This window comes from Coturnix japonica, chromosome 6 (assembly GCF_001577835.2).
Source record: "Coturnix japonica isolate 7356 chromosome 6, Coturnix japonica 2.1, whole genome shotgun sequence".
In the NCBI taxonomy this organism is placed as follows: domain Eukaryota; kingdom Metazoa; phylum Chordata; class Aves; order Galliformes; family Phasianidae; genus Coturnix; species Coturnix japonica.
Genome location: NC_029521.1, coordinates 26639825 through 26666380, shown reverse-complemented (window position 1 = coordinate 26666380; position 26556 = coordinate 26639825). Strand labels below are relative to the sequence as shown.

The following is a 26556-nucleotide window of genomic DNA, read 5'->3' as shown; positions in this document are numbered from 1 at the left end:
CTCTGCTATGCTCTGTGTTGTTGGTCTCATCTCTAAATTTAGCCACCTCAGACATTCCAAAACCTCTTCACAAATTTCCTGTGATAGCTGTATCTGAGCCACTCATCCATGCAAGTGGAGATGGCTGCGCTACTACAGATCATTTTCAGTGGATAACTTCAGTGTTGATGAGAACTAAATACGTGACAATGAGGAGGAGGATGATCATTTAAGACTCAAATGCCAAAAGCTGTAGCTAAAAATTGGCTCCCATTGTGTTTGCTTTTTACATGCAGTCAAAAGAGGAAGAACACTTCCTTTTAATATCAAATCCGGCAATCTAGGTTGAGAGGGAAGTAATTATACATGAAAGAAATATAGTCTTTTGTAATAAGGTTTTTAGAGTATCAGATTCATTCTATCATAATATTTTTATGATTAGATTTACCTTCTAATATTTTAATGACTTTAGTATGAAGTAAGGAAGTCCTTTGTAGCTTATCTTATAAGCCTGTCTAGGACATTGCACTTAATGAGGTTTGTAATTCAATATATCCACATCTGCATCTTTAATAACGCCTAACATTCAATCTTTATTGTACCACTTGAATAAAAAAGTTCTAAAATTAAACCTGCTGCAGCTTAATCTAATAATAAACACACATGACATTTTGTACAAAAGGTATGCCTGATCAGCATGGTGCACACTTACAGTTGTATCAAATGTAGCAAAACAGAGTTTAATCAGGCAAAGATAGATGGGTGACATTCACCTACCAGTGATACGCTTTGAAGAGCCACAAAGGTCATTCCCTTGGAAGAAAGAAGTGGCAAGCTCAGGTCCAAATCCCTATAGTCAAGGCAGCATGTACACAGACCTTTACTGATGTGGGGTAGTTCAGACCCTCTTACTTCAAAAAAAGGTTATTTTGATGCCTTCTATGGGAGCACCAGCAGCCAGAATATGAGGGCTGCTCCTGCAGAGCTCTTTGTAGATTCAGAACTTTGCTCATGACCTATGGATTGGTGGTGGCTCATTTCAGAGGTGGAAATACTGTTTTGTAATCAGGTGTGATGCTTTGTGGGCTATAGTAGCTGTCACTGTGGAAATCAAGCTTTCTCTGAGGAAAATGAGATAAAGCAGGAAAGAAGACATAACTTGAGGAGATAATGTTTTGGAGAAGAGGCAGTTTTAGAATCATCTTTAACCCATTCAGGTGAAATGATGATTTTATGAAAACTGTGCACAATTATTTAATAATAGTCTTAATCTGACAGCTTAGGCCAGCTATGCTCAAAATCATTGTTTTGATTTCTTACAGGTGCAGAAATTAGCAATAAAGTCAGTGAAAAACTGGAGCCTATGCTAGACCTCGATTCAAGATGTATGGCAGCTTCCCTGCATTTAAAGGACTTTAGTTCTGGTCTGTACTTGCAGAGCGGCCAAGGTCTGTTTCCTTTTAAATGCATTTTGAAGCAGATACAGCAAACAATAGTGCGTCACCTCCATGTGAGATGCCTTTGTGATATTCACAGGAAGTCCCAGTCACAAATAAAAAGGCTGTTCTTCACTAGGATCAAATTGGAATTATTTGACATCAGCTGGGTTAGGATGGGGAGCTTTAATCGGAGGAGATGAAAGACGGGTGAAAACTCTGCTGGGCCACAGAGTCCCCTGCTGAAACTGAAACTTCATGCTACAACTGGGCCTCATCTGACTTTAATTAAATAAGGGAAGATCAAAGCCTACAAATCTCCCTGATCTATATCAGCGCAACAAATTAAAGGTAAAATTTCTCTGTATCTTTCTGTTCCTTTGAAGTCAGTCGTGAACTTTGTGCTGTGCACGAGAACACAACGAATGCTGTTTGGGTAGCTGCGGGTTTACAACAATTTTGATGTCATGTTAATGCAAGAGGAGAGAGGAAAGTTGCTTCTTGAAATGATGCACTCACAGCTGTTGGGCCCCACTCCTCCCCCAGGCTGATTTTATCTCTGGGACTTGCTTTGCCTTACGATGATGCTAGGGGCACAATTACATCTAATAAATCAGGATAACTATGGCCTTTGTTTTCCTTCAGCTATAAATCACAAAATATTCTACTTTTGTACAACCACTTCTCCTGCCTCCTTTGCATACTGGTGATGTGAGCTGAAGGCTTGGTTGATAAAAACATCCTGACCTGAAGCAGCTGGAAATAGGCAGTATAATCATGCAAGCCCACTGTCAGCCCTCATCTATTTTTGTTTGATTGGTATCTGATTGTGATTGAAAAGCTCACTCCCTTGGTCAGCTACCTTGAGGCCAACCTTGAAAACGTGTCACATTTGGCTACTTGATAGCATCTCAAGCGGAATGTTAGATCTAGAGTGCACACAGTGCAAAAAAAATAGAAAGCTGGCATCTTGCTACGTTGAACAGCAAAGGAAAAGCAACACGGAAAGAATCTGACAGACATGCAAAGAAATGGAAGTGCTGCAAGGCGGAGAGAGGAGTCAGTCCACATGCACTAGCAGGTTTGGGTAGCACAGAACAGCCACTTACCTATGGTTCAGGCTGGTTCCATGTCTAACTCTTTCTGCAAGTTACAACATCCTTTGTCTGCAGTAAGAATCTGCTTGGGAGGGCAGAAATCAGAGTAATTCCTGGAGTTATCAGGATTTTGTTTGCTGGGATTGTTGTAAGGTTACGGAGGGGCTGGTGAGTATGTTTGTGATGCAGCTGTACCATGGCTGCACAGGATTCTCATATAAGATAGGAGAAATAAAATAACTCTTTATTATGTTGAGTAAAAGTCAAAAGCGAGTGAGTGACAGTGATGGGTCTGTGAAGGGGGAGAGAGTTGGTTACATAGATTTCCATTTTTGTTGTCTGACTGACAGCTACAAATAACAACTGTAAGGCCAAAAGATGCAGATCTCCAAGTCCTACCTCCCTGAAATGAAGGGAGGGGTGTCTTCAGAGGTGAGTAGCTGAGACAAATAGCAAAATACTGTGGTGATGCCTCCAGAAGACAGAAGCTGATAGTGAAGTTGTTTGCTTTTTCAGAACATTTTTATTATCGTTCATCTATCAGCTCCTCCTCTGGGTTTATCCCAGCACAGCTCCACTTGGGCTGTTTTTGAGGCCCTGGTACTGCACACATTCTTTCTGGCTGACCATGAATGTGGTCTGAGTTCTACCACAAAGGACCAGTTTTTACCAGTGGATACACTGGAATGATCGCACTGAGTGAGCAGGTGGAGCTGGAGGAAGGAGATCTGTGTTAAATACACAGGAGAGGTCAGGTTCTGGAAGGCAGGTGGGACTTGCCATTCATTTGTCTCTGGAGCAGCTAACACCTCAAATGTGACCTTCCTCCTTGGTGGTACAGGAAGCCAACAAAGTGATGGGAAAGAGGAGCTTGGCTGGAAACTAAAATGTGTCTTTTTGCTATGACTATAAAAGGTTAATGTCAATACAAAGGCACTCTGTGCAAAACAGGAGCAGGGCTGTCAGAAGCACTCAATGCCTCCATAGTCTGAGTGGCAGAACAAGGCCACTTCAGATTGCTCTGAGAACCACACCAATTCCTCAGGTTAGTACAGAAGCAAAGTTCATCACTTGAACTACTTGTCTGTGTTCTGGGTTAAGCAGTACCTACAGTAGTACCCAGAGCAGTTCCCTGCCCACAGGGAAGAAGAAGAATCCCAAGCTGCTGCTCTCCCACCCCACAAAGTGCTGTCTGTTCACTTTTATTCGTTTTGAGCTATTAGGTGCAGGAAACGAAACAATGAACTCAAGGTTCCAAATGGCTGTCAGTAAATTTATTTTGCAGTTAACAGCCTTTGTAATGCACGGACTAACTTTATCTCATTTCGCTGTGGGTGTGCTGGGATAATTGCTCGAGTACTTTGTTAAAAAGAAAAGCTCTCCACATTTCCATTAACTCGCTGCATGGTGTCTGTTTCACTTGACTGAACTAGGTACCATTTACAGTTCAATTTCACAGTCATGATGGACTGAAACATATCAACCTGCTTTCTCACCACTCCACTAATCACATGCATTAATAAACAGGGAGATTCATAAGATCTGTTACTCTTGTTTTTCTTTCCTAAGTCCATTTTTATGAATTAAATCATAAGCATTTTTCCCCCTACAAAATCCAAACTGCCAGAGGAATAAATACAGCTCTATCTTATTCAGTAGGGTGTAATAAGTTACTATTTTAGGGAAGCAAGCCAGGCATACAGAAGTTGCTGCAAATTAGAAGACAAAAAAATCCAGCAACAAAGAATGGCATTGTGTGATGTCAATCTACAGTATGCGTGTGTTTATATAATCACATTGGAATTTTCTTTGAACTTTAGCCTGGAAAATTTACTTACTGGGGGAGGGGAAAGGGGAAAGGATTTGAGTGTCTAAGCACCAAAATAGCTAGGACAAAGTAGTGAAACTGTGTGGTTGGTTGTACAGCAGAGCCACGTGAAAATGCAAAGAATCCCTTTTGTAACGGGTAGAGACAAGTAAGCCACTTGGCCATTATAGTATAAGCACACAGGCCACAGGAAATGCTGTGTTACTCACATTCCTCTCTTGTTGTTTTTCCAGGGTGGTTAATTTTTGCCTTTTTAAGGAATTTCTTTTGGATGTGACTTGTTCTTACTCTGGTTTAATCATACGAGTACTCTGTAGGAAGTAGGAAAAAGAAAGAGCAGTGGTAAGTACTGTTACGTGAGATCAAACACGGGTAAGAGATTAGAACACTAAGGACTGTCTTTTTTCCTCTGGTGAAGCAAAAAGAAAAAAGCCCACATATCTTACCTGTCACAGAATTTGTTAGATCTCATTCATGCTGGTTGAGCCCTGAGTTCTGTGCTGCTCCCCACTTAACTCATACTTTCTGCTTGGGTTGCTGTTTGGCTCCCAGTAAAGGGGCAGTGTTTCTCTGTTGAAGGTAAATAAGAGAAGTGTTCTGAACCCCTAACAGCATTTTAAAGGTCCTCCATACTCAGCAATGTTTTTTGGGTTAACTTGGCTTGGATTACAAAAGATCTTAACAGTCTGGTTGCTGAACTGCATCAAAATCACGCTGCTTTTGCTGATGACCTGCAAGTGAAACCCTCTTCAAAACCTCACCCAGAAATATTTGATAAAGTTGAACGCCTAGTTTTGCATCATACTTTTATATTTATCCATCTTAGGGCACATTAGATTACAGGGGCCATGTCTTTGATTATGCATGATGTATTCTCCAGTCTTTCACCTTGAGAAAAATCTTTCTATAAACAACGTGAGGTCTGTCTTCAGAAGATACCAGTGATGGACTGCTGAGTTTTTTGTCTCTTTTTGTAAAACAAAACATACTTAAAACCTCAGGATTTAATCACTCTTTGCAGTCTCTCTTTCTCTTCCTTTTAAAAGCTGTCTTCTCAGTGTATTTTTTCTTTTGAGAACAGACAATAGTTGGGGTTGTATCTTCTGCTTAGATAAACATTGCAAAGTTATTTCTTTTCTCCTAGTAACCACCTTCTCCTAAAAGGCAATTGGGTGACTTCTCTTATGAACCACCTGCAGTGAACAATGGCAGAGTGATTCATCTTCAGAGTTAGCTACTGCAATAGTGAAGCCTTTTCCAGTCAGTCACTGAGGTAGTTTAATTACAGTATTTGAGCTAAAAAACATAAGGATGTAGAAATATCCTCAGTAAGTGACTCACATAGTATTTGGAAATTCACAATAGCAGTGAGTGTATGCTTTAAAGTTTACTCTACTCTTCCTCCATGTATTTTCTGTTTTTTATCAAGTGCTGTTAGAAAGGAGATTGCAACAAGGAGGTGTTGGTCTGTTTCCTAGGGTGACAAGTGATAGGATGGGAAGAAACGTTCTCAAGCTGTATCAGGGGAGGTTTAGAGCAGACATTAGGAAGAATTTCTTCATGGTAAGGAACTGGAATGGGCAGCCCAGGGCAGTAATGGAATTGCCATCCCTGGAGGTATTTAAGAGGCATGGATGTGGCTCTAAGGGATGTGGTTTAGTGACAGGACTTGGTAGGTCAGGTTGATGGCTGGATTTGATGATCTTGAAGATCTTTTCCTACCTGGATTATTCTGTGATGAGGGGGATCAGGGCGTCCCTTTCTGCCTTTGTGATATGGAGATCTAAGAGAAAGATACAGCAGGAAGCTATTAGGCACTGTTTCCCTTCTGAGCAGCCTGCAAAATGCGTGTGGGGATGAAGTGGATGAGAGGACCGTGCTGCTCTTGTCTACTGATTGTTTCCTTAGCAAGTAGATCTCCTGTCTGTCCTTGAATGCTTTCTGAACACTGCAAAGACACATCAAGAATAGGAAGCTAGTCTTAGAAAATCTGAATCCATGCTTCTAGCAGCTGCTGAGGTCTATACTGAATGCCTCAGTCTCCTGCTGTCAGGAGAATTTAGTGAAATTTTCCTGACCTACTACATAAGGTGATCAAGTATAAGATGGGAAATGATGAAAAGACTTTGTAAATGCACAGGGGCTGTTTTTCTTCTGGGCAATAGTCTGAATCCATGAATGATTAATGTGTTCAGCTCTCTCAGAACAGCAGATTCTCTGTGCTCCTCTTTGGAGCCTGGGCTTTGCAGAGACCTGCAGGAGTGAGCTGAGCCTTCCTGGCCCCAGGGTGCATTGGCTCAAGTCCATGGCTCCGTGACACTGCATTTTATTTTATACACTGGCAAGCTCAGGGCAGATGCTGCTGAGCTGGTTTGTGTACCTCTGCTCCACAGACCTGGATATGAAGTGCGTCTGTTAACACAATAGCAACAACAGAAATGAAATAAGGCATCTGTGTTACCAGACTTTTTATTCCATATGATACATTACCATTTAGTTGAAGTCATTTCTGCAGTCAGTGACTTTTCTTTACTTGCTTCTCTCGTAATTCCAGCCAACTGAGTTTCTTCAATTATAATTTTTTTAATAGATCTAAACATATAGATCTTGTAATGTTTTTGATTCACCTGTGGTCAGTAGCAATGGGTATAATCCTTCTCTTTCCAGTATCTTCACACTTCCCACTCTCGACCTGGAGTCCTCAGAGTCTGCAGGGTTTGGGGATATTTGGACCTACAGCTTTTATTGTCCTCTGAAAATTTCCAGATTAACTTTCTTGTTCTTATCTCCTTTTTCAGCTGTTTCTATAATTTACGCTATGAGGTCATGTTTACTTATCTATCAACACAACTCATACAGCTCATTTACTCTTCTATCTTCCTTCCAAACTACAGCCGTTATTAGGCTAAAGCCAAGCAGTTTCAGGGACAAGGAGAAATAAATCTGGGCATAGCATGTCTCGTTGTCTGACTTCAGCAGTCACACTTAACCACTTCATCATCACCTCGTTTGCTGTCACTGCATGCACTGACTTGCTGTAGATGTTTTCTGTCAGCCTGATCCATCGCTGGGGATGTCACATGTTTGCAGAATTCACCATAACACTGTGTGCTGCTGTCAGAATCTGCTCAAATTTTGTGAAATTATTATAGCAGGTTCAGCTGGGTCTGTGCAGAATTTTCTGAGATCTGGCTTGACGGTATATACTGATATGTTTTTTTGGAGTACTGCCCTAAACGCAGCCTGTTCAACTGCAGGTGTTTCATTTATTTTCCCCCAGTATCTGCCTTACTTCTCATTCTTAACTCTGCTTTTATTTACATTTATTGATGGATTAGTTCTTACAGCACCTTTGCTGTGGATTCCTTACTGGTAGCATACATTTCCAGTGCCAGTTTACCCACCTGTTTCCCTTTCAAATTTTCTTCCAAGACCTTTAGGTTTTGACTTCTTTTTCCGGAGAGAAAGGAAAAATCAACAGAGCAATGAACATAACACAAAGAAAAAACAAAGAACTTTGCACCTGCTCTGGTATTTGTGCCAGGAGTCTTCTCCAGAGCTCTTTCATCTGCTGTGCTTTGGGTTTTTGTGATACTCTTTCCAGTATCTATTTTTGTTTGCTTACCTTGTGTTGTTATTACAAAAAGCCTTTTCACTTTAAGCCTCCTGTTCGCCTGTATAAACTCAACTTGCTGGGAAGTTCCCCAAATACTGGCCTAGCTTAGTGACTATGTCCAACATAGTCAAAAACTATGTTGGAACAAACAAAAACTATTATTTAAAAAGTTAAAGTTGATATGAGAAAGGATTAACAATGGACACAAAGGAATGCCTTAGTGTTCTCTTCTGCTGACAGTGCCTCTGAAAGTGTCCTAGGAAGAGGACTGTTGAAACTCCAAAGATTTTTTTTGATCTGAGTTTCACTGGCTTCCGCCTTTTTGCTGATAAAGATGACTTTTGACAGAAAACAATAGGGTCTGTGTGTAACTGCCTCTGTTTCTGGTCTGGATTCCTTGCCAAAATAGCTGCACTTAGCACTTGCACAGCTCTTTTCATCTTCAAAGCCTTTCACAGATCTGATGTAAACAGCCGGAGTTCCACTGATTTTGGTGGCAAAGAGCTTAGTAGCCTTCAGAACAGGATTATGTGTTTGCATGGAAAATAGCAATATCATCTGCCACTTTGCTCGCTAGAGTTTCATAAAGATGCCAGGCCTCAAGCTAGAGAGCAATCAGCTGCATGGGGCTAAGAGCCTCTCCTCCTATTCAACACACATCTTTCTGGCTGTGACTTTATGGTATGAACTGTTAAGCAATTGAGATTGATTATTGAATCGGTTCTTAAAAGTGTGTACAAGAAATGCAAGTAGCTGAGACAAACAGTACTTTTGAATGTAATGGATTCTGATGTTTGCTCAAGCCATGTGTCTGCTCCAAACCAGTGCTAGCCCCCTTGCATTTGATGAGGTTTATTTTGCATGTGCAGAAAGAAGCACGGGTGAGCTGACTTGTGTTTGTTGCTGCTAGAAAAGCATGCAGCAATGCTAGAATTTGAGAACATCACAGCAGAGTTAGGAGCTGCTGCTTTGGTACAGGCCTCCTCCCCTCACCTGGAGAGAATTCACCTCTGTAATGAGAAGGATTTTGTATCAGACCAAGCAACCATTGTCCCTACTGAGTCATTTACCTTTACTTTCAGAGTAGTTTTGTCATGCCTCTTTGAAGAAGTATTTAAAGTAATTCCCTTTTAGTTTGTCATGGGTGTACCCTCACATCTCCATAATCAAATCTTTTCCTCAGAGACCAGCCCCAGTGTCACCAGTACAAACGCTACTTGCATGGGAGTGTAGTTATGGCTGCTGGTGCATGGTATGAGGAGCAGAGCTGTGAGAGAGCGATAGGAATGCCTTCAGCTGGCTCCACAGGCTGGCACTCCCACTGCTTCTAATGGGAGGTGAGCTGCCAGTATCAAAGGGAGATTTTCTGACAATGATCACTGAGAACATGAGCCTGCTGGTGTCATGCTTGTAGTAATCCACATTGTTTACGGCCAAGTATTGGACTGCTACCTTAAAAATGCAGATAACTGGCAGATTCAACAATCCTGTCCCCTCTGCAGCACAGATGCACACCTTTAATTCCATGTCTGCTTCCAAAAGAGCCTCTGAAGACTTTTTTCCTTTTCTGTCTATCAGGGATCTCCTTCAGTCTATTATTCAATGTTCTTAAACATTTGACAGTGGCTTCCTCTGGGCTTGCTCTTTTTGCCTTCAGAGCTCCTTTCATAATACCAGATTCCTGTCTCTCCATCCTTCAGTGAGGTTTTATATCTTTTCCCTCTTGCCTCTCTTCCCATCTTTTCTTTATTCATTTTCTGATGTCTATTCTCTGAGCAGGTCAGTGGCTCATCCCTGAATCCTTAGAAAGCTTTGTGAATAACATTTTTCTTCCTTTTCATTTAAATGTATTTTTCTCCTGAATAGCTTCAAACTGTCACAACAACCATTTCCTGGTAAGAATGAAAAAGATGCTTGAAAGTATTTTCAAATTACTACATTCATCTTTCCTAGCTCCCCACATTATCGCCCTTCTCTTATTATCCCAGGCAGGCAGCAAGATGAATAAAGACTGAATAACCCTGCCTTGTGCCCCTGAGTAATTCTCTCACCTTTAATTTTCACAAGCTGCATTTGCTGCTACACTTCACTCCAGGACACTGCCAGAAAGTGCTTCTAACTCCGTTTTACTGTAGATATTCTGATGGGTAGATTTGTTTCTTGTACCCTAATGCAACAACCTCAGTGTCCGCTCTGATGTTAGGTTGGGCCAGATCCTTTGTCCCATCCCTGCTTGGATGCACAGGGCTGTGTCCTGTGGGGCAGGGAGTCCTGCAGGCAGCTCTTGCTGTGTGTTGCATTGCCATGGCCAGCAGATCATGCCCATCCTCTGTGACTGCCTATTGTCCCTCCAGCTGCTATAGACCTTTCCTCTGGTTGCCACCGAATCTGTCCTAGCAACAGGGAAAGTTGCTACCATGGAAGACTAATCAGAGACATGAGTATAAAAATATGTTAATGACATGTTAAACCTTTGGTACTTGTAGCTAAGAAGTGCCTAGCTTTACTCGTTCTGAAAAGCCCTACCTTTTTAGCATGGGGAAACCTGGTGAGAACCAATCCCATAATCTGCGCTTAATGCTTATCTATGAAATGCAAACCTGATAAAAATAGCAGCCCTTCAGACTCTGCTTGACGTGTAAAGGAACGCTCTGTGGTATATTTAGGATTTAAACCTTTAATGTCAGTAATTCTTCCATTACAGCACAAAGGATTTTATTTTATATCGTAACACATCCAGAAAGCCTGTTTAGCAGATTTGATTAAAGACTCGCAAAATAGTTTAAATATTTAGATTATCATTCAGAATCCCAGATCCAAGCTTGGAAGTGAACAAAGGAAAATACCTTTTCTTTCCCAGATCCAGAACAATAAGCTATTGAATGTAGAAATTCATCTGCATGAAAATAATACGATGTACCAGAAATCAAATGCTGTCAGCTGGGTAATTTTAAACACTTTTTGGAAAAACACATCTGCTTTGAAGCAAATGTTAAAGCCCAATCTGAGCCTGAAATGAAAATATCTGCATGCCTTGTGGTAGTAGGATTTAAATGCTGTAGGATTTTGGGTGTTTTTCTTTTGAGCATATTATCTGTCATTCTGTATGTAGCGGAATGACTTTGTGACTCTGTCAATGATAGTGATGTGCTAGGAGGAAGGGTGAGCATAATCAATTTGTTATGAGACACCGAATAAAATAGATGATCTTTTTGTAGATTCACAGTATCTAAGTTCAGAAGGGGTGGCTGCATTTAGCCTGACCTCCTTTATATCACACCTTTATAAAGCAGGAGCAGTCTCTACTGCACTAATCATTTTTTGAGGTCCATGTTGCATACAGTCATCAGTCTTCTGGATAAATACCAGCTATTGGGATCCTTCCAGCTATGCCTTTTCCTGAAGAGGCTTCTGTATAATAGAAAGGGACTGATGATGCTCTTTTGGAAACAAAATTGGGTTTCAGGAGCCAGGGATGTAAAAGCTTCAGCTCCAGGGAGAATGAGGGTTTGTGGCACAGCTCTGAAGGTAGTGAGGGTGAGCGCTGAGCTAAAGATTTACCCATCTGGCAGCCAATTTCTTTCATTTTCTAAGAGAAGAATAAAGGGGAGAGCAAATAGCAACACTCCAGAGCAGGCACTTCTCCCTCCGTTTGCAGCAGCAGCTGGTACTGTCCAAAAGTGAGGGTGATACTTACAAAGAAACATTTGTCCTTGTGACAATAAAAGGATGTAAACTGCCTTTTTTCCTTTTTTTTTTTTTCCTTTTGCACGTTGTCTCAATAATGAGCAGATTGCCCATAACTACAGCAATCAGTGGTGATGTGACAGGTTTCTAATGGGCTAATCACAAAGGGGATTTCACTGGTTATAAATGTCCTGCAGTGAGACTGCTTTGGTGGGGCTCCTACCTACTTATGCCAGTGTCCATTCACTGCACCAGGGCACTATAGGGAGTGTGTGTGCATGCAGCAAGGGGACACAGTATTCTGCTTCCATAAGCAACTGCAGTTCGGTTCTGTTAGGGTATTGGTTTTACTAGGAGCTGTGTGTAGCTGGCAGATCATATAGCTCTCCAAACGCTTGTGACAATGCTTTACTGACACCCACCTCCGCAAACAGAGTTATGGTAGCATATCCCTAGCAGACCATTAGGCACTAGCAGTCAATGCTGGTTATGGTTGCAGTTTCAAGAGCAGGATGGAAGCAGGATGACTGCAAAGTGAGGCTTTTTATGCTGTATGTAGCATGAGCTGTGTTGAGGATCAGGATGTGGCTGACTCTCTCGTTTTTGAATGCTCTGTTTTCCTAGAAAAATGAGCATGAAATGACCTTTGTCCTGTGCTCTTTATACATGCTTTGCATTTCAGAGGCTGCAACAGGCTTTCTTAAGGAGACTGACTCCATCTCACTCTCTTTTGTGAGTGACTTGATGTGTGCCAGCTGGGAGCCCGAGGTGTGGAGCTGGGATGTGGCTGCCCTGTTCTCCTTCAAGATGGAGACTGAGAGCTCTGTTGATTTGCCTCTTCTGGTCTGGTTGGTTTGTTTGCTTGTTTTAATGGATGAGGCCTTTTTTTGAGGCTCTCATCTGGTGAAATGATTTCAGCATCATCTTGAGAAACTCTCTGAGATAAAAAAAACTTCTGAGAAAAATATCTTCCCTCTAATTTTGGTGTGGCTTTCTATATAGCCTGAATGGATGGAAAGCCATTTATAGAGCACACACAGTAATTGCTCACTTAATATTTCATCAGCTGCATTAACAGTAACGTCACTAAAATCAGGTACACACTTAAAAGGATCTTTTTTGATTAAAAGAGGCTTTATAGCTTCTTATGTATTATATTAGCAGCAGTATGTATTATTGTATGTATATTAAAGGCGTATGTTTGGTGGCCCTGCTAGGCAGGGGGGTTGGAACTACATGATCCTTGAGGTCCCTTCCAACCCGGGTAATTCTGTGATTCTGTGATTCTGTGATTGTAGATGTTGCTATGTGTTTCCAAATTTAATAATTCAATACGTGTATACACACATGAATTTACACTGAAGTTTTGGACAAAGCGTATGTTTTATATTTGGCAGCTATCTTCTAATTACACCAAGATTAGATTAATATGAGGTATATTGCTTCAGCTTGAGCCACGCTTCTTTCACAGCCACGAGAATGTGATATGTTAAGACTGTGCAAAACCCCATGCTTTAGTTACTCTCCTACAGTAGCAACTGTTGAAAACAATGGTTAGAATGACTGATTCTATCAGCCTTACTTTAACTTCTTGCAGTACAATGTTGTACCGTGTTTGGACATGAGGCAGAGGTGTTTGTTTTGACAATCCTTCAACTCACTTACATTCTAATGCATCATAGTAGTAACTGAAAATAAAGACCTGCCAAGTCTCAGTGGGGCTCAAAGCCTGTAAGCATAGCTAACAGTAAATACAAGAAGGAATTTATTGGCTGTCTCTTAGTAATAAATCTTTTGCACTTCCTTTTTGACCAAGAAATTAGAAACAAACTTTACAAGCAGGTCTTGGGTTAAATGGTGGTGAGGGATCCTTCGACAGCCATTGTCAGGTGGCTTCTTCAGAAACATGCTTGTTTATTATTTCCTGTTATTACTGAACTCATACTGCATGCACACAGCACAAGGGGTATTGCAGTAGCTACGTCTCGTGTCCTTGCTGGCTGACAGTGACATCATGGGCACAGCACTGCCTTAAACCTGCCTTCTGCTTCCATGTAGGAATAAAAGCTCCTCCCTATCACCTACTGTATTAACTCATATTTGGTTAGTTTACAACTGTAGTGGAAGGTCTTACATTTTTTGCCTGTGAGAGCTAGCCCTTAAGTAGTCTACTAATCCTTCTGTCCCTTGGAGCTCATAAGCCTTCTGTGAGCTTTGTTATTGTACACATAAAGGTGAAGGATGCTGCCCTGTTGTGCGCTCTGTATTCTGTGCAATTAGTTTTCTGTTATAATGCTTTGTATCATTTTTATATGGTTGCTGGATAAATGAATGATGTGATCAGTAGCTGGAAATGAAGGTCAGTAGCTGGAGCAGCACATACTGTCTGCTTGCTGTTGCATTTTTCCTTTTGCTAGTCCAAAGAGATCACTTTCTTCCTGAGCACTAAGCCACTCAGCAGCTCCATCCTGTAACACTGATTTACAGGAATATCAACACATGCAGGGAGGTTGAGTCTGTGTGCCCTGTGCTACCATAATAACAGAATGCTTTAAATGGCTTTTTAATGCTTTTGTGTTATGTATGAACATGAGCAGTTGAAAGCATTCCTGTGGCAAAGTTCATTTCAGTTTGCGTATGCAGCAGAAGAGATTGGTACATCTTTATTTCATATATAATTTCAATTGTCTCCCTATTTTTCATCATGCTGGGCTGCCCTGAGCTCTGAGGTGGCAGTATTTCATGTTGAGAAGCATTCTGCATCCTTCTTCTGAGGGACTTTGCAAAGTTCTCCCAGTGGTGAACAGTGCCTAAAGGCTCACAGCCACTTGTAGCAGCTTTCTTCTAAAAAACTTGGGAATTCATATTGGATTTTCAAATGATCCAGTACAAGCCTGTTCTGTTAACACATTTTGTTCAGTCTCTGGCTTTCCTTTTGGAACCGTAAAGACATCTCTATTCTCAAAGTGAGTGTGATGTGTCACTACCCTATTGCTCTTCAGGAACTGTAATTTTATTTTCCCCTTGTTTGTACTGAACTAACATCTCGACTTATTTCATGTCTGTCAGATATTTGATAACTCCATATTATTTGCATGATCACCTGCTGCCTCAGTATTTATATGTAATATGCTTATTCTGAAATGAAAGTTGGGTCTTACAATGTTTGCATTATAACTGTTGGGGCTTCTTATCTGAGGATTGTCAGAATACTTTAATTGAAGGAGCAGTTACAAAGAGACAAACAGTCCTGGCTAATTCTATCCTTGTAGAATATTTACTTAATGAAGGAGCTCTTAAAGGAATTATGGGTTTTGATTCAATATCAAATTTGCTTACTTTGAAGTCAGAACATCATAATATTAACTAAGGTAGTTATTTAACTCTGTCTAATGCTGTCTTTACATTGTTACATGGAGGTTATTTCTCAGTTCTAAGACAGAGTTTAATGAACACAAATCAATTGCTGTTACTGCTCCTCTGAAGATGGCAATTAAACAACTGGTAGCTAAGAGGTTGAAATGCTTACCTTGAGAAAAGCAGTCTCCATCTCATCATCAGCATGTTACCACTGATTTTAATGCCTGCAGTTAAAAGAAGAAATAAATAATAAGAATCCTCAATAATTAATATGATTGCTTTCTCCCATGGTAAGATTCATCCCAATCTTCTTTCCTGGAATTTCATCAAATGCTCCCTTAAATGAGGGGCTGAGTTTTGTGTAAATGCTCTGATGAATTCGGCTTCATTGCCTTCCAGTTCTGTGAGTTTTCCAAGCTGTAATCTGTTGATCGTCCTTCCAGGCTCTGCCTGAGGTACTGGCTCCTCAAGCCTAATTACAGCTCCTTGTGATAGAACTGATGGTTGTATGCATTTAAGTAGTTTGCATCTGCTCTGTAGATCTAGTTTATTGTTCCATGTCTGATTTAGCAAAGAAATCCTTCAAAGTGGACTTAAAGGATCTAGGATGGATTTTGGTTACTTCCTTCCTTTGAATTCACTGCTTTCTGGGAACTTTTACAAACAGATGTGCCAGTGCTTTATTTATTGTGGACAACAGGTCCAAAATGAATGGTGGATGGAGTGCTGTGCTGTTCCCATTGCTCTGGCTAGCTGTACTTTAAGCATAAGTGTAAAAGCTTGCTGCACCTGCTATGTAAGCCCTCATCCCCTGGCTGCTGTTTGCTTATTGAAACTGAAACTCCCCTTTTTATATTTTTCTTCTATCTCATACAACAATCCCGTATTTTTGCTGGAGTCCTTAGGTGCCACTGTGATTTATACTAGGAAACATGTTTACGGTCTACACAAGTAACTCAACCTACATTAATAACTCAATATACATAACACATATTAGTGCACTGCTGTTATGTTGTCATTGAAATGTCTGGGCACAGGTGACTAATTTGAGGCAAGATGATGAAATTACAGTGTTTCAATTATTACAAGAAAAAAACCCAACAACCTCGCACTGTGTCTTTCTGCCTACTTATGTCAGCCCACTTCCCTCTTGGCATTTTCCTGTCATGCTGTCATTAATATTTTCAGCCCCCCTTTATTCTTAATGATCTACTTGGTTGACCTACATCATTTAAAATATTTTTTCATTATAGTGATTTTCTCATTTAGGTCCCCAGGAGATCCCGATGTGTAATCAGTTTTCTTTAACAAATGACCTCCTTTAACTTCATTAGTCCAGAATTAATTTACTGGCATCCAAGATATTGAATGCATCTGATTAGTAAAATACAGTAAAAAAAATTAAAGATCTGTTTCATTTACGGTCAAGGCAAACATTAATTAAAACCCGTATTTCTTTGCTAATTTTATTCACAGTTGAATTTAATAAAGAGGAAACACTTGATAGGACGTCACTAGGCATTAAGTGAGGATAAGGCTGGGATCACAGGCTTTCTGTTCATGAAACATAGCGAAGTGGCTGCATTTTTGCAGGGTGTATCACTTCTCTCACAGCTTCCTTCACCTTTTAAGGAAATTTGTAAGTGAATGAGCCGGGAAGCTCTGGTGTCCTCTGTTAGCCATGGAGAAATGCAGTGAGTTTTGGGAGGACATGCTTTCTGCTGCCTGGCACTTCTCAGCCACGCACCCTGTTGCTTGTGCACGTCAACCTCAGCTGCCTGGTTATTTGACTTATCGTGGTATCTTTCTGAAGAGGTGGGCCTCCCTTTGGAGGTGTGCAAGTTATTTGCAGGACTAGCCATGCTGCCAGACCTTACCTTGTAAGGCTTTGAAGATTTCCATTTTGCAAATCTGCCACAACAGGCACTGGCCTAGTGATAGCATTTTTCTTCCTGTCAATTGACAGTAAGCACGCTTGCACTTTGCACTGTGCATGGGATGGCTGATGAGGCTGAAAGGAATGTGTGCTATGAATGGCAATTGGGCTTTGCTGAAGAAATGACCACTATTCCTGGAAAAATCAAACATCACTCTCTGAGCTTCATCCTGCAGCCAGTTCTTTATCCATTGAACAATCCACTCATCAAATCCATATCTTTCCAATTTGGAGAGAAGGATGTTGTGGGGTACTGTGTCAAACGCTTTACTGAAGTCCAGATAGATGATACCAGTGACTCTTCCTTCATCCATTGACACAATGACACTATCATAAAAGGCAACTAAACTGGTCAAGCAGGATTTGCCCTTGTTGAAGCCGTGCTGTTTCTCCTGTATCACCTTCCTGTCTTCCATGTGCCGTAGTGAAGCATCCAGAAGGATCTGTTCCATGATCTTCTCTGGCACAGAGGTGAGGCTAACAGGTCAGTAGTTCTCAGGGTCATCCTTTCTACTCTTCTTAAAAATGAGTGTGATATTGCCTTTCTTCCAGTAAATAGGGAGTTCACCTGAATGCCACAACTTTACAAAAATCACTAAGAATGACTTGGTGACTATATCAGCTAATTCTCTTAGGACTCTGGGATGCATCTCATTGGGACCCATAGACTTGTGGATGTTCACGTCCCTCAGATGGTCACTGTGGAGTCAACTTGCAGTCTCTTTAGATGCAGTTTGTTGACCTGACTACAGGTTTGCTCCTTGTAGTGTGTGCAGGGAAGGCTGGGGTTGCTGATAAACACCACATTTTTTCAGTGTGCTGCAGGAAGCATCACCAGTGAAACTATGTGTGATGCTGTTTCTTACAGTGACCACAGTGAAGTATCAGGACTGTGGGTGTCATGGGCCTGTCAGCCAGCCCAGCCTGCAGCTTTCACTCCAAGCTGGGCTGTACCTCCACACACAGAGCACAGCCAGCCCTGTCCCCCAGCCTGGGAAGGAGACCTGAAGCTAAAGGGCAGTTCTGTGGGCAATGGCCTTATAAATTGATTCTCCTTTATTCATAAAAATAAAGTTTGTGGGGGGGATTCAGGCAGTCAATTTAAATCTTGTGAAGGAAAAGAAATTGAAAACTCCAAAGTGATTTATTACCTTTTAAATTTGAGGATGAGAGGGAATGTAACTTGTGCTTCAATTTAACTACCTGCAAAAGCAAATAAAGTAATATTTCACAAAGCTTCAATCCACCATATTACGTGTGCATTTTCAATTTCAATGTGGAAAATATAAGTGACTACTGCTCTCTGCTTAAGAATGTGCCTATAGAGCAGCATCCAAGGGCTGGATTCAATGTCTTCAGCGGGTTTTTTTATTCTTTCTTTCTTACAATCTGCATCAAACACTATGGATTTTTTTCTCCTCTTTCATATTGCAGTATGCTAAGTTTTTTGCTCAAGTGTTCTGCCTGCAAGGTCTATAGCTAATATTAGTTCATTTTGAATGTCTTTTTCCATTTAAATGTTAGTCTAGAAAACCAAAGAGATTGTAATCAAATGAGTATGCTCAATATATAGCTTGTATGACTACAGGGTGACTTTCTCAGTCTAATTCAAATGCTCTTTGAAAAAAGGAGATAGATGATTCAGGAGCTGTTCTAAGGCGAGTCTTGCTTCTGGCAATATTTACTCTTAGGTAGATTAGAAAAAAATAAGAGATGACAACTGAGAAAAAGATGAAAAACAAAAATAGGCTGATATCTGCTCATTCTGTGAGAGTAAAGCCACGGACACCAATGCCGCAGAAAGATAAGTTTAACCCTCTGTCAGTGATGGTGTTTTAGAAGAGCCCTTGGAAGTTCTGGTCACAAACAGGACGTTGCTGCTACAACCAGAGCTTCAGTCAGGCAACAGACCCTTACTATCCCTTCTTTGCTCTAGGAAAAGGCATTCTTGTTCTGCAAGACAAACCATCGCTGCTGCATTTGTGTGGGCAAATGGACTGCCTGAGTTACTCTGGAACAGTGATGGCTCTTATGGGTTCAGATGGGTTACTCTGACATAGAGCTACTTGCTTTCTGGCATAATCCTTAGATTATTTCTGCCTTAGAGTAGGTTCCCTGAGACAATGATCTATGTAAGCTTTGCTGAGAGCCTGCATTCACTTTCCTCCTTACAAGGCTGCCTGAAGTGTGACCTAAATACACAGCGCTGAACCATCCTGTGGTTTCAGCACAGCTAAGTGAGATAGTGAGTTTTTGTAGCACCTTACATTTATTTAAAAATTTAAAATTTTATTTATTTAAATTTGTGTTCTAGGTTCATTCACTTACAAGCCCCTTGATTTTACTAGCTATGTATAAATACCTAAATAAGTTATCCAGATAAGATTGGTTACTATGTCTCTTAAGATATGGTGCTTTTAAAGATAACTTATGCTGGACTTACTGAGTCTTAGCACAGAAGGGAATTAGATATACTTTTCCCCCTAGAAGTGTTAAAGCTGCTTTCTGTAACTGTTAATCAAATTTTTAGCAGGGGCATTACATTGACCCTGTCATATCTGTAGAGATTTTGAATGTACTTCTATGCTGTGGTTCTGTGCATAGGTTTTTCAGCTTCAGGGCTGCAAGAATGATCATTTGGAGAGGATGAGGTTTTTCTCTTGGATAAATTCACTTGTATTCACTTCAAAGGCTGAAGTGAGCTTTGAATGAGGACATGCTCTATGCAAGCTGTCTTCATAAGGATGAGTTTCACCCACCATGACAGCACGTACTACAGTATGTACAGAGCCATGCTCAGATGATAACAGAAAATGACTATGCGAAGGACCTTGTTTCTCCAGAGATGCACTAAATGCCTGCTGCTCCAAGGACATGGGAATCCTTTTAGCCCATTGCAGGATGAAGTATTCAATATTTAAGACCCACTCTGGTGCTGCAAACTCTTAAATATAATGGTTTCTGCTGCTGTAAAATGTTGTGACTCCACTGACATGAAAGCTTTCTTTTGGGCTGCAGCCCAGAAGATAGAAATGAGACTGTGTTGATTTGCATGAGGATCTGGCTGCCAGGATGTTTAAGATCTGCATTTTGTGGTCACTTATAAGTTAGGATAATCACTTAGTTAGGATACAGCTAAACCTGAAACCAAATCAGTACTTAGAAAAACTGCAGCTACAATCCTCAATCATCATCACTGTGATTAGGATTTCATCTGTTCTGCTTTGCTGTGAGGCCTTTGGAGCATTAGGGATGACTAGCAATATAAAAAGCAGATTTATTGTTATTAACTCTAAACCTTGTAGCACAACAGAAAAAGCTCACCAAAATGTTAATCTGTGCCACGGCATAAAGCATGAAAAGAAGTCATGACAAGTAGCAATAATATGTCATTTTGTGCTATATTTCATTTCAAAACGGTCCATCTGTTGGGTTAAGTACTACTACCACATGTACTGTGGTTGTTCTGTGGCAGACGCTGCCTTCTGCTCTGAGCAGCATCACCTCCTTCTGTCCTCCCAGCCAGGGCTGCAGGCATGAGCAAACCTCCTGCCTGTGCACGGACCTGCCAAAAGTGAGGCCTCAGTTAAAGCCTTGTATCAGCAGATGTTTCTGCTGTCAATCTAGCCTAAATTTTCACCAGCCCCCTCTCTTAATGTGATTCCTGAGTTACAGAGTTTGCCTCAGCTTTGAAAGAAAGAACAACCTGAACAGTGATTTGCTCTGGTTTTTGAAAACTTCATTAGCTGAGCCTGAAATCAACCTAGATTTCTGGCACTGATGAAGGTCTGTACGGTTTGAAAGGCTTCCTGTAGACTAGAAATCTGTCTAGCCTGTGGGCTTGGCTTACACACAGCCCTACTCCAGCCTTGGAAGGCTAAATACAACCTGGCAGTCTTGTAGAAGTTTGATTATCCCAGAATATTTAGTCCAGCTAAAGGCCTTCCCCAGTTCAGAAACACTGTTTGAGCCAAGAAAAGGCCAGTATAATTTGGGAGGAGTACAGGATGGACTCTTTTTTAATTTGAAAGCATTAACATCGGTAATCAGAGAATCTTTGTTAAATTAACCCAATTTCTATGGTTTCAAAAATCTCTCTCTCTCTCTCTTTTTTTTTTTTTAATGCACAATGTCTCTTCCTTTTCTCTTTTGCTATCTCTGCAGCATTGTAATGCTTTTGTTGAAGGCCCTCATACCAATTATGAATTAGGATACGATATCCTGCCAACCTCATTGTAGCTGCCTGGCACATTCCCTTGGTCTGGCCTGCAACCCCAAACTGATGGATGTAGGATCACTGCATGACTGGGCTTGGGTACCAAAAGTAGAGGTGACTGGCACATGGACATCCCAGGACTCTTGCTGAGACTGGGTAATCTAGCAGGCAGAATGGACGGCATCCTCTGGGCTGGAAGGGTTAACAGCATTGCTGCTTCTCCTCCTCTGTCTTTATTGTTATCTTGATTTACGTGTTTGAAAGTAGGGATGATTAATAATCCACAAAGCTTAATCTGGAAGGAGAGCTAAAGCACTTAACATACCAGAGCATACTACGATGCAACAAATACGAAATGATTAACAGGACTAACATTTCTGCTCCTTCCCAAATAGTGCAAGAGCAACATCAGAGGTTCCCTGCATTTCCTGGCCCCCAGTAGTGGGGTGAAGACTACCAAATGGGTTCTGCATCAAAAGGCCACTGTTAATTCTTTCTGCTGAAGGTACCATGGTGATGAGTCTGGCACAAATGCCTGGAAATATAAATTTAGCTAGCATGCTGTTCCCGGAGCTGGATATGCTGTTCCTGGAGCTGGATATAAATGTCTTCATTCCATGTATGCACTGTTACTCCACAGATAAGGAAAAAGTGACCTATAAAGTCTTCCTTGACCTAAGAAGTCAATTAAAGTACAAAAAGAGCATCTGAGTTCAGCAGGGGAATTCATTTGCTGTTTATCAGCTCGGACCTCAATGCTCACTCGCTCAGCACTGGAGTAAGTATAGAGGGTGGACAATACAGCCACAGAAGAGAGAAACAAAACCAGGAAAGTAAAATGGAGGGAATTCATCTCTGGGGGAATTGCACAGTGAATGCTGAGTTACATTGGTTTCCAATATCTTTTCAGTTCATAAAGACTGATCACTACCAGCTTTGTTCTGCAGCCTCTGATGAAAAATAAAGGATCCACTTCATCCAGAAAATACCTCGAAGGTCAGAAAGTGTTTTTCTTTCCCCAGGGGTTTTCAGTGCTGGCAGGAGGGGCAGATTTGGTTTTTCAAATATAAAGAGGAGAACTAACAATGTCCTGTCTCTGAGCTAGTAGGCAAAAGTAGATGGGGAGTCCTAGTGATCAGCAGAAACACAGAATAAAATCAAATGGAGACGTGAGCAGCTCAGCCAACCTTTTGCGTGCTGTGGAATTAAACATGAAAAGGTAATTTACACCATCTTTATGTGAGAAAAGAATAGTGTTACTTTTGTGTGTGTGTGTGTGCAAAGTGTGTAGAAGGGAACTGGCAAGGGTTATCTTTGACCTACTTCTTTCATAATGTTAAAAACAGCCCTTTTAAACAAGATACGTGCAGTGGCAAAGCAGGAGCCTCATATGAGAATCTACATACCCTTCCTTCCCACCAGGGTAAATAAGAGCTGAAAATCTTCAGCATCTTGCCAGCTATCACCACACCTTTCAGAGACTGTTCGTGCCACCACCATATTCCTTGCTGGGGGTAAATGACAGTAACATGCATGTTACAGTAACAATGCATGTGGTTGCTACATGTAAGTGTGTGTGGCATTTCTTTCTATTATCCTTAAGGAAGGATGTGGGATTTATTTTTGAAAGGGAGACTTAGGGAGAACAGAGAATTGCCATCAAGCTTGTTTCAGCAGACCCCACAATTTGCAGAGCTGTTCTCCTTTCCTGGCAGCATCTCATGCCCAAACTCAGCCCCCACCACTGTCCTCATAGGATCAGGTGTGCTCCAGCAAACTCAGCTGTGAGCATTAAGAAACACTATAGATTTGGCTGAAAACTCCTCTAAAACTGTTAACAGTGAACTGGATTGCAGATAGACTGAATTTCTGAGAAAACTCTTCGCTTTGTGCTTTACTTCCTCCCTTCACCTCCTTAAGTTGGATAACTGAGACAAACATGTCTTGTTTAGAAACATTGAAAGGATATCTTATGGGAATTTTATTTCCCAGATAGACTCCCTGTTCCCTCATACACAACAAACAGCTGCCTCCTCCCCCTGGAGAACAGTTTGGAGCATGTGATGGGGATGTAATATGACAAGGTACATGGTTTCTGGAGAAACCTTAAGTGTTGAAACATTACTCCTAGGAGGTTCCAAGTTAGCTTTTTAGCAGAAATCTTTAAGTTTTCATTTCCTATTTTTTTCTTCTTCAGTTTTTGAAGATTTTTTTTTCATTGTAGTATAGTCATATGTTGAACGTATTTGCTTGTGGCATACCAGCAAAGCTGAGCAGTGGGGAGGGGTTTTGTGCTGTACAACCACTGAACTACAGCACAGTTTTAGAGGAGACTCTACAGCTGGATTGAGCCAGGCACAGTGGTTGAAAACTAGTGAGGTATGCCTCACCATTCTGTTGCTCCTTAGGATGGTTTCAGTGAGATTCACTTTGAACAAAGTCCTTCCTGCAGTTCCTTTAGCTGCATTTAGCAGTTTTTTCCAGTACACCAAAAGGACAACATCATTTCTGCAAGGCTAAATGGGTGATGTGGCAAATTTTGTTACTGAAGTAGATGAAGAGACCTACATGAAGGTTTTCTTTGGCTCCAAAATGAGGTATCACTTAGTAGTGTATGATGGTCTAGTTCTGTAAATATGTTAGTAAAAGGTAAGATCAAGCCACAGCCAAGACTTAATGTTTCTTTTAAAATGATGATTGGCAGAAGACAGAATGACCTGCTGTTTCTCAGTACCTCCTCCTGCGCTGCCTTTTAAACACAGGGAATTGAAAGTCTTGTCAAAATAACCACCAAAATGGAAAGATCTGAAAATGTTCTGCTGGAGTGTAAGTGCCCAAGGATAAGGCAGAGTTCTTCAAAGAGTGGCAGAGTGATTTGAGGACACACACCTGTGTTTGCTGTAGGACGGAGGACAGGACAACAATGATTACCTTCTGTAGGATAAAGGGAAGAGCACAAATCAAAAGTAAATGGCAGCATGTCAGAGTATTGGACAACCTTGTTTTCTGGGAAATCTTTATCCAGGAGACCATGACTGCTTTGAAAAGGCTGCAAAGTGAATATTCCTGCTGCATGCAGCTCTGATATCTGAAAGCAAATAGAGAGAGACAAGGGAGTCTCTTGAGGTTCAAGAGGAATGTTGCTTGAGAAATGCTCAACCAGCGCACAAAAACTTCTGGTCCTCGACATGAAATGCTCTAGACAGGATCTTATAATTACCTGCTATTTTTTGGAAAAGGGGATGGTCAGAAGAAAGGGTAGGGTAAAGGAGACTCTAAGTAAGTATGAGGGAGAGCCAGCTGTTTGAATCCATACTGACTGTTTGCTAAAAGCCTTAGAATCATAGAATCACCAAGGTTGGAAAAGACCCACAGGATAACCCAGTCCAACCATCCTTCTACCTCCAATAGTTCTCACTAAACCATATCGCTCAGCACAGCCTCCAAACATTCCTTGGACACCTCCGGGGTCAGTGAATTCACCACTTCCCTGGGCAGCCCATTCCACTGCCTGACTGCTCTTTCAGAGAAGTAGTAGCCCTTGCATGGGTAAAGAAATGCACACTAAGAAAGAGTAGAGATCTAGGGTAAATTTTTGTCTCAGGTCATGGGAGTAAATCTTAAGTAATCCCAGTGTCACTTGCTGCAAAAACAAGTAGCATTTGGCCAGCAAATCAATATAAAGGAAATATTTCTTTTCTCTTATTTGTCTTCTTCTCTTTGTTCTCTACCGTCCCATCTCTGCCTTGACTGCTTTCATTATAAGGTTGAAGGGCAGTGCTGAGCGAGTCCATTAATCTCATGCATTTTCATGAATATCAATTACCACTTGGGTTCCGGCAGATTTTTCTTTCCTTAGCAGTGTTGAGACTGAATTCTTTACCCAGACCCTGTGTCAGGTAAGACCTGGAAGCCTTTTCCCAAAGCCAATTTGCCAGCTCTTCCCACTCCCTCCCACCACACTGATGGCTCTTTGCTTTTTTCCTGTTCTATCTGTATATACAGTGGTTATCAGGAAGAGACATTCCCCTCTCTGCCCTTGAAAACTGATATCCACACAAGCTCTTGGGCTGTGTTTGGAGTGCAGAATCTCTGCAGTTCGATTACCATGGAGTTTAGCTCTCTCATGTGTGACTAGATATTGTATCTTTTTTCCCCGGCTAGATTGAAGTTTAAAAGGACAGTAGAATTTCCGTTGCTTGAGATGGAGGAAAATGGTGTTGAAACTTGCAGAGTTTATGGACTGCTGGGAAATAGGGCTATTTCTGAGGTAATAAATGTTTCTCTTGTTTTGCACCCCCTGCACTCCACTGATTATGATGTTTGGATCATTATGAAAGGCCAAAAGCATAGGAGAGACTTCACATCTTTTCTATACATGAAACTATTTTTTTCCTTCCATGCAGTCCATTTTACCTATGGTAAAATGCACAGCAGCAGAAAGAAGGGCAGAGCAAGCTGGTGATATGACCAAGGTGTTCTTTATTTGGATTACAAAAATGCCAGTGAACTTTACTTATGGGTTAAATTCCACTTTGCTGAATGCTCTGCAGAAATCAAGGAAAAAGGCAAACCTGCCCCAAAGGGATTTCAGTGTAAGCCAGCCGTCCTCACACACAGTTTGCTCAGGTACCACTGCCAAAGGCAGCAGATCTTCAGTGGTGCCCCTCAGGAGGGGATGCTCCCTTCTCTCAGTGGGAATACAGGCAGCCAGCACTGCTGTATTCCTACTGCCAGGCTGTGGGCATGCAGAGCAGGAGACTGAGGGCTCAAATCTCCAGCAAACCAGTGGTGCTGGCACATTTCCTGCAGGGAGAGCTGGCTGGTGAAACCCCAGGGACTGACCCCAGTGGTGGCTATGGCTGCACCTCCCATAGACAGGGTAATCTCATGATCTCATCCTTTTGCAGTATCTTTCAGACACTCCTAAAATGGCTGAGAGCTTGAGAGCATTACATGCAGGCTGGCTAGGCAACTGAAGCAAGGGGAAATATGTGATCTAAGATACATCTATTAATTTTGGGTCAAGATGTGACAGCCTACCATGAAGTTTTATGGCTATAGATAGTAACAGGAACAGTGACCTTTAATTATAGCAAGATAATGAGCACTGCTGTAATATAGAAACAGCTAAAAATAAGAGCCAGTATAAAAATACGAAGTATCTCTGAATGTGATCACATTTTCCACTAATGGAAAACATAGCTCAACCCTCTGCCTTCCTGAAAAATGTGTTCTTCTAGATATACTGAGGTTAGAGTTACGTGTGAAGTTGGTTGGGTTAATTCAAGGTATCCTGTTAGAACAGTACATTCAGAGAAGCACTTTTAATCTGGTTTAAGCTGGAGTTGGATTTTAGCTGAAGTTGGTTTTATTCGAGCTGAGTTTGAAGGGAAATTAA

General features: G+C 41.3%; 1 long non-coding RNA gene across 1 annotated transcript in view; it reads left to right on the top strand.

The window, feature by feature from the left end:
• Positions 1–1306: 1306 nt before the first annotated feature.
• The window catches only part of LOC107316203, a 44636-nt gene continuing 19386 nt past the window's right edge, over positions 1307–26556 (top strand). Inside the window, exons 1-2 of the long non-coding RNA XR_001556230.1 lie at positions 1307–1766; positions 4574–4682. This is a non-coding gene — a long non-coding RNA (uncharacterized LOC107316203). The remainder of the gene's footprint in view (positions 1767–4573; positions 4683–26556) is intronic.